Genomic DNA, 8896 nt, shown 5'->3' on the forward strand with positions numbered 1-8896 from the left:
CTCAGCATGTGCTTGCCTCCAGCCAGCAATGGAGACTGTTCCAAGTTATTTGCAAAGTGAGAAGGACCAAGAGCGGGGTTAAATGTCTCTGAAAAAGACCAGCCGGGTGGTACGTTTCCGTCAAAAATAATGAATGGCTGTTAGGCAGGTTGGTTGAATTCTCTCTCCCCTCTTGGAGGCAGTATGCCTCTGAATGCCAGCCGCTGGGAGATTTAAGTGGAGTGGAGTAAATGCTGTTGTGCTCAGGTTCTGCTTGTGAGTATCCAACACTGGCATGCGGTCCTGGAAAGTCCCCTACAAGGGAATCATAGATAACTGCCAGGTTGGAAGGGGCCTGAATGGTTATAAAGCCCAACCCCCTGCAATGTAGACTTGTAATCTGGACTTGTAATCTGGTGAACCGGGTTCAATTCCCTGCTCCGCCACATGCAGCTGCTGGGTGACCTTGGGCCAGTCACACTTCTCTGAAGTCTCTCAGCCCCGCTCACCTCACAGAGTGTTTGTTGTGGGGGAGGAAGGGAAAGGAGAATGTGAGCCGCTTTGAGACTCCTTCGGGTAGTGATAAGGCGGGATATCAAATCCAAACTCCTCTTCTTCACAGCTGAAGAATTCCTGACAGATAAACGTGTGGCCCTTGTGCTGGAACCTCTAGGTTAGATTATTGCAATGTATTAGGGGGCTGGCAGAGGACAGACGGAGATGTGGTAGGATGCTTTAGGCTGGAGACAGGCAAGCAGTGAAGAGAAAGTGCTTTGACTCGACTGGTCTTGACTCCACAGTCAGATGCAGCAATGCTTCTGAATATCAGTTGCTGTAAACCACAGGAGCGGAGAGTGGTCTTATGCTCAGGTCTTGTTTGTGGGTCTTCTGCAAACATCTTGGTAGTCGCCGTCGTGTGCCCATGCATCATTCTTTTATTTGACTTTTGCTTCTGGTCAAACAGTGTTTGCTGGTTGTCAAAACAACAGCAAAACCTGCCAAACCCAGCTTTACCAGAGGCTGAAGTGGAATAAGCATACACACAAGTAATGTAGTGTGTATTTATTTCACAAAATAAATTACTCTATGCCAATGGATAAATTTGGCTAGGTCCTTGCAGTTTTAATTTTGACTTTATTTAGCAGTATTGCTCATGGTTTTTTTGTTTCGTTACTATTTTAAATTGCAACCAACCCAAGATCTGTGGGATAAAAATGCGATCAATTAATCAATTAAAAAGAAAACATTTTGTGAGTACATTATCTGCAAGAGGAATGGCACTTCTTGCAATCAACCTAAGCTTTCATCCACTCTGCTAACAACCAACAATTTCTGAAGTACAGAACACGTAAATCTCTCCTCCATCAACCTAGTGGAAGTGGTCATTTGCATAAATATTGTTTGCAAAGAGCAATTAGCACTTCATTTACATGTAGGAAAGTAGTCATTTACACATTTCCCTCTCTCTCCCAAAAACAATTTCTTCACCCATGTGCACAAGCCTGATGTGTTGCGTTTGACATGCTAATAAAAAGATGCTAATAGATCATTTGAAAAGCTGGTGTCAGAGTTTGCTGAAATATTGATTCAGCCAACTGATGTTTTGATTTTGCATTACTTGAAAGCAAAAAAAAAAGCATAATGATTTTTAAAAGCTGCTTCCTTTAAAAAAATATAAAAAATAAAATGCCAGTGTTTGTATTTGATGAGTACAGAACATTTGCCTTCTGAGGGGGGCTTTAATGGATGGTATTGCCAGAAAGATAATAAATGTCATTACTAAAGCAAACACCTGAGAACATTTCAATTCTACCACTAGTGTGATAGGTGCTGATTATTGCAGCTATTAATACATTATATTTCTGAGTGTTCAAAGTTTACAGACTGTCTCAGGAAACACTGATAGCAGAAGCACACACACACGATAATTGCAAGGCTTGGTGTTCCCAACACATTTCAACAATATCTTTATCAAGGGAAAATAATCTTGTGTAAGACCAATTAGAACAAGATTGCTCATCTCATGCACATAACCATTTACATGCAATCGGAGATCCTCAATGAGTTATGAAGCCTAGGAACACTGAAAACAAATGCCCCATTTGCAATGAACGGTTTGCAAAATTTGGTAGGAGGAAAAAACTTTTAAAAGCCCTGCAGGGTAGGATAGAATTGAGGTGTTCCATGGATTAGATTGGGCTGGGGGCTGAGATCTGCTGAGTAGATGTGAGAGCGTAGCACTTTGTACTTATTAGTTACATACTTTTCCACATATAAAAAGTGGAGGTGCTGGGGTGCTGGTGTTTGGTTTGTTTTGAAATAAATAAATGAAGGCTGCCATCTGTACTGGACGCTGCGAACACATCAGCTGGTGTCTGTTGAATCTAGTTATCGGTAATCAACAGGAAATTGGGCAGCCCGATTGGCTTTCAAATCAATATGCTAGGGGGCCTTTCTGAAAACCAGCTGATTCTTTAATGACTCACGTCATTATTCTGGATACAGCACCACTGACCAATGCTTCACATTGTCTCACATTATTAACGAATATAGTATTGCTTTTCTAGGCATTTGCTAGAAGGGGAAGAATGCATGGTTTGGTGGCAGGCGGCCGCTATGTGCCCATCAGACAGTGCTTCTTGGCAGAGAAGAAGTGACAATGGCTCTGAGAGTGCTGAGATGCTGCAAGGTGGTCCTGTGGTCTCACACACCAGCCCAATATCTGAGCAGTGCAAGATTTCAGGGGTTCCAGGCACTAACCTAGGGTTCGTGTTTCCTTTCAGAATGAGGCATAGCGGAGACTATGGTGTTTTTATGCTTTATGGTTTAAGTACACACATATATAATATGAGCCTACAATGGAGGAGTTCACAGCATTAACACCACAAAAAGGTCTTCTTTCTCCCATAGCCACAGCCATGGATTCAAACAGAAATCAAACATTGCTCTCAAACATTGCTCTGACTCTCTCTCCAGCCTGCTGCGTTACCTCTAGGTCACATCAGTACCACTTTCACCTCTAAAGTCAGGCTTTGTCCTTATAGCTTTCTCTGAATTGAGGGAGGGACCTCACCCATTTGGGATCTAGCACAGAGCCCCCTTTCCTTTGTTCTATTAATGGCCCATCACCCAGGCAATCACCTAGGCAATCACCTAGGCAATCACCTAGGCAATCACCTAAACACAGGAAGCTAGCCTGGCTTACATTTTAACACTTGCTGTATTCAGGGGTTAGAAGGATCTCACATACATCGTACTTCCTCTCCCACAACTACCTATGAGTCCCTAGGTAGGGAATGAATTTGGAATCATCCCTTAAGATAACTAGAGATGCTCAGAAGGGCTGTAGTTCAGTGGAAGAGCCTCTGATTTGCATGCAAAAGGTTCCACCTTTTGTGTCTCTAAGTAGGGTTGGGGTGGCCTGAGCATTTGAGCCAAGTCGAAAAAGGGATGTGCAAATCAGGTTTTCTCCAGGATAAAGTTGCACAAACGTGGCACCAGCATGGTGAACAATCTACCTTGATACAGATAGGTAGCCGTGTTGGTCTGTCATAGTCAAAACAAAAAAAATTCCTTCCAGTAGCACCTTAAAGACCAACTAAGTCAGTTCTTGGTATGAGCTTTCGTGTGCATGCACACTTCTTCAGATACACTGAAACAGAAGTTTCCAGACCCTTCTATATAGTGAGAAGGTGGGGAGGGGTATTACTCAGAAGGGTGGTGGGGCTGTCGTCATCATGAACAAAACTGACTACATTCAGGAGGCTCACAGACAACTTTCCAATACCGCCTTTTACATAAAATTGGACTCAGACCCCACACAAGAATACAAAAAAGAACTGAACAAGATTGTTAAGGAGCTACCCCCACACATCCAAGAACAGATCCTCACTAACACACCAACAGAACCTCGACCAGGAACTTTCTATCTTCTACCTAAAATACACAAACCAGGAAATCCAGGACGCCCCATCATTTCAGGTATTGGCACTATTACAGTGGGTGTCTCCGGTTATATGGACTCTGTTCTGAAACCATATGCCATCAGTGCTCCCAGCTATGTACGTGACACCACAGATTTTCTGAGGAAAATACAATCTTTAAATAATCTTCCCAACAATGCTATACTAGCTACTATGGATGTGGAATCTCTGTATACCAACATCCCACACAACGATGGTTTACAAGCTATAAGGAACACCATTTCAGATAAAACCACAGCGGACTTTGCCACCAAACTCTGCCAATTTGTCCTTACCCACAACAACTTCAAATTCGGTGATGACCTGTTCCTTCAGATCAGCGGCACAGCAATGGGCACCCGCATGGCCCCACAGTATGCCAACATCTTCATGGCAGATTTAGAACAAGGTTTCCTAAACTCCTACCCACTCAAACCTCTCTTGTACCTGTGATACATTGATGATATTTTTATCATCTGGACACATGGTCAACAGACCCTGAACACCTTCCACCAGAAATTCAATGATTTTCACCCCACAATCAACCTAACAATGAATCAATCTATGCAAGAAATACATTTTTTGGACACTACTATAAAAATACAGGATGGGCACATAGACACCACCTTATACCGTAAACCAACTGACCGACAAACATATCTACATGCCTCTAGCTACCATCCCAAACATACCAAACAGTCCATTGTATATAGCCAGGCACTACGTTACAGCCACATCTGTTCCAATTCTACAGACAGAGACTCTCACCTAAGAGATCTACAGCAAACCTTTTTAGAACTAAAATACCCAACAGATGAAGTTAGACAACAGATCAACAGAGCCAGACTGATACCCAGAGAGAACTTGCTGCAAGACAGACCCAAAAAAGAAAATAACAGAACACCTCTAGTCATCACATACAGCTCCCAAGTTAAAAAAGTACAACGCATCATCAGAGATCTACAACCTCTCCTGGACAATGACAGTTCTCTTTCTCAAGCTCTGGGAGGAAGACCTTTCATTGCCTACAGACAGCCACCCAGTCTTAAACAACTCCTAACCCACAGTAATACTACAACCAGACCTAACATGGACACTGGCACCAGAGCCTGCAATAAACCCAGATGCCAACTTTGCTGCCACATACACCCGGACAACACCATTACTGGCCCCATCAACATCACACATACCATCTCGAGACTATTTAATTGCTCATCGTCTAACATTGTATATGCCATCAAATGCCAACAGTGTCCTTCAGCTCTCTATATTGGACAAACAGGCCAGACCTTACGCCAAAGAATAAACGGACATAAATCGGACATCAGGAATCACAAGACAGAGAAACCAGTAGGAGAACACTTCAATCTCCCAGGACATTCTATACAAGATCTCAAAGTCGCTGTTTTACTACAAAGGAATTTCAGAAATAGACTGGAAAGAGAAGCTGCTGAATTACAACTTATCACCAAACTTAAAACCATGGAGAAACCTGGTCTGAACAAAGACCTTGGATTCTTATCTCATTATACATGACAAAGCCATTTTTCACCTTTTCACCCCTTGCTTTTTCCTGTAAGACCTATTGCAGTCGTTAAGAGTCGTCAACAGGCTCATCACAGCTATCTGCCAATCACCCATTCCCACCACCCTTTTGAGTAATACCCCTCCCCACCTTCTCACTATATAGAAGGGTCTGGAAACTTCTGTTTCAGTGTATCTGAAGAAGTGTGCATGCACACGAAAGCTCATACCAAGAACTGACTTAGTTGGTCTTTAAGGTGCTACTGGAAGGAATTTTTTTTGTTTTAATCTACCTTGAGCCGCTCTTTACACACAATTCCAGAGTACAAGCAGGCATTTCCTGCTGATCACAACACCCAGGTGAGATGGTATATGGGGAGATGCGCCTTTCAGTACTTGGGTATCCAAGGCAATTAGGACTGTATCTTGCTTTATATTTAAGGAAAGCCCCATAGCTCAGAGATGAAGCATTTCCTTTGCCTGCAAATGGTCCAAAGCGTAATCCATGGTATCTCCAAATAAGACTGGGAAGTCCCAGAGAGCCACTGCCGGTCATTGTAGACAAAACTGAGTTAGATGGGCCAATTTTAAGGCAGCTTCTTCTGTTCTTAGGATCGAACATGGAGCATAATGCATACAAAGCATGCTATTTATCACTGAACTGTGCCTGGCTTCACCTTAAAAATGTCACCCCAAGTTGCAGCTGGAAACACTGGCACTGCACTGTAGTGCTGAGCATCAGTCCAGTGCAAAAATACACAAAATTGCTCCAAATTGTTGAGATGATGATGATGATGTCTGCAACCATATTGACTTGCGTCCTTTGGCAGGAGGGAGGCTCAGTTTAAATTTCACAAGGTGGCCGTGTTTCCTCTTTCTATTAATGTGCCTTTTTACATTTTTAAGTCAGAGCCGTTGCTTCGAGCATAAAAGCTATGAAGATCAGCTCAGTGTTAATAATTGCCAGGGGAGGGGAAAAAAATTCATGAAGAGGCTGTTTCTCACATCGGACTTCTCACCCTGCATGACAAATGCTAGCCTGGGCAGATTAAAAATCAATGCGCGGTACAATATGTCATACATAAAAGCAAGTACATGCAGTTAATTGGCAGGTCATCCATTAGTTGCTATTAGTGTGGTTGTCTATGGCTGTAGTACAGAAAACCATTGAGATAGGGAAGGAGACAGATTATTGGCTGGCGTAAATCAACAGAGATCTATCGAGCCCAATTGAGTCCCAAGGATTTAGGGCATTTTCACACCAGCATCTGTTTGCATGAGTTGCTCTGTTATGTACTGCTAGTACCTGGCATGGCTGACATCGAACACCATGTTGTCCCTGATTTGCAGCTTTTTTCTCTTTCTAACAAATTTGAAGTTCTTGAAACAGGGATTCAGGAACCGACTCTGGAACATACAGTAAATGGACCAATGTCATCCACATGGTGTCAGAGATTTTTTGGGGGTGTGTGTGTGTGTGTGTGTGGATCCCCCTGAACCCTAGAGATTAATAAATGCTATGATTTTGATTATGAGGACTGTGAAGGGAGAAATATAAGCTGCACAGAGGCAGTGTGGTGTAGTGGTTAAGAGCGGTGGACTCATAATCTGGTGAACCAGGTTCGATTCCCCGCTCCTCCACATGCAGCTGCTGGGTGACCTTGGGCCAGTCACACTTCTCTGAAGTCCCTCAGCTTCACTCACCTCACAGAGTGTTTGTTGTGGGGGAGGAAGGGAAAGGAGATTGTTGGTCGCCTTGAGACTCCTCAGGGTAGTGATAAAGCAGGGTATCAAAATCAAACTCCTCCTCTTCTTCTTCTACCTGGGCTGGCTTAGGCAAACCGACTTGGCTGACCTATGGCTATCAAAAGAACAATAGAGGGCCATTAACAATACAAGAGAACTCTTTCCCCTTCGCCCTGAGATGTGAACAGAGACAGGGGTTTAATAATAATAATAATAATAATAATAATAATAATAATAATAATAATAATAATAATTTATTTGTACCCCACCCATCTCGCTCCCAACAGAACATTAAATACACAATAAATCATCAAACACTAAAAACTTCCCTGAATAGGGCTGCCTTCAGATGTCTTCTAAAAGTCAGGTAGTTATTTATTTCCTTGACATCTGATGGGAGGGCGTTCCATAGGGTGGGTGCCACTACCGAGAAGGCCCTCTGCCTGGTTCTCTGTAGCTTCGCTTCTTGCACTGAGGGAACCGCCAGAAGGCCCTCGGAGCTGGACCTCAGTGTCCGGGCTGAATGATGGGTGCGGAGACGCTCCTTCAGGTTTAAAAGGTTGCCAGGGCAACTGTGTGCTTGAGGTGACAGGAAAAGGGAGGCTGAGAACAAGGGTTGTTGGGAAGAAGACGCAGGAAGAGGAGTTGAGATCCATTGGGGGAGGCTGGTGGCAGAGATGCCTTGGGCTCTATGGTTGCTCGGCTTTGGGGTACAAACCCCTCTTGAAATGACCATTCAGTAGGATCTGGACTCCCTCCATGCAGACTGAAGGTGTAGATAGGTGAACAAACCATATTTCTTAAAGCCACAAAAGTCTCCACCGCGTCTTCAGACACTTCAGACCCTATGTGAGTGCCTGGGACCCCATGGACTCTTGCCACCGCTCGGTAGAGAGAGGGGCAGGAACCAGACTTTTGTAACAATATATGTGACACTCGTATATTTCTCCTTGCAGGAAGCAATGAATGTGTTGGGATGCTGCCGGGGGCAATTGGCAGGCCCCCAACTGGCTCCAGCCGCCGGCCGGCAGCTGGGCGATACTCTGGTTCTCAGAACAGCATCAAAACTGCGACTCAAGCCTCAGATACCTTTAGAAGCTTAAGCACGCAAACCAGCAGAGATAAGAACTCTTTGCAGCAGAAGAGGCAGACAGAGACATGTGTAAGCAGTATTTACAGGCATTTTATTCAGCACAGTTCAGGAACAAAGGAAAACATGTCTGCTTCCCTTCGTCTCCAGCAAAACAGCTACAAAAAAAGCTATATACAAACGGAAGTTCCCAGCAGACCGTGCTGGAAATAAACAAGCATATGACACACAACAGTCATGCCTGTACCCTTTTAAGGTGGAACAGAACTATATCCTAACAGAATGAAGGCCAGGAAGCAGAATCCTGACAGGACAAAGGTACTGTGAATTAGGAAGGTGGCCTTTTCTAGACAGGGCTGGTCTCCTGAAGAGCCAGGTCTATCATCTGGGAGTACTGCTGGATTCAGGAGCACTGAGTGCCTCCCTGCTCCCTCCCCTGGTTCATCAGGTATGGCTGTTCCTGGACAGAGATAGCCTAGCCACAGCTAGATTCCCACAACTCACTCTGCTTGGGGTTGCCATTCAGAATAGTCCAAACGCAGGCATGGCCAAACTTTGCCCTCCAGCTGTTTTGGGACTACAATTCCCATCATCC

This window comes from Podarcis melisellensis, assembly GCF_964234715.1.
Source record: "Podarcis melisellensis genome assembly, chromosome: 1".
Lineage (NCBI taxonomy): Eukaryota > Metazoa > Chordata > Lepidosauria > Squamata > Lacertidae > Podarcis > Podarcis melisellensis.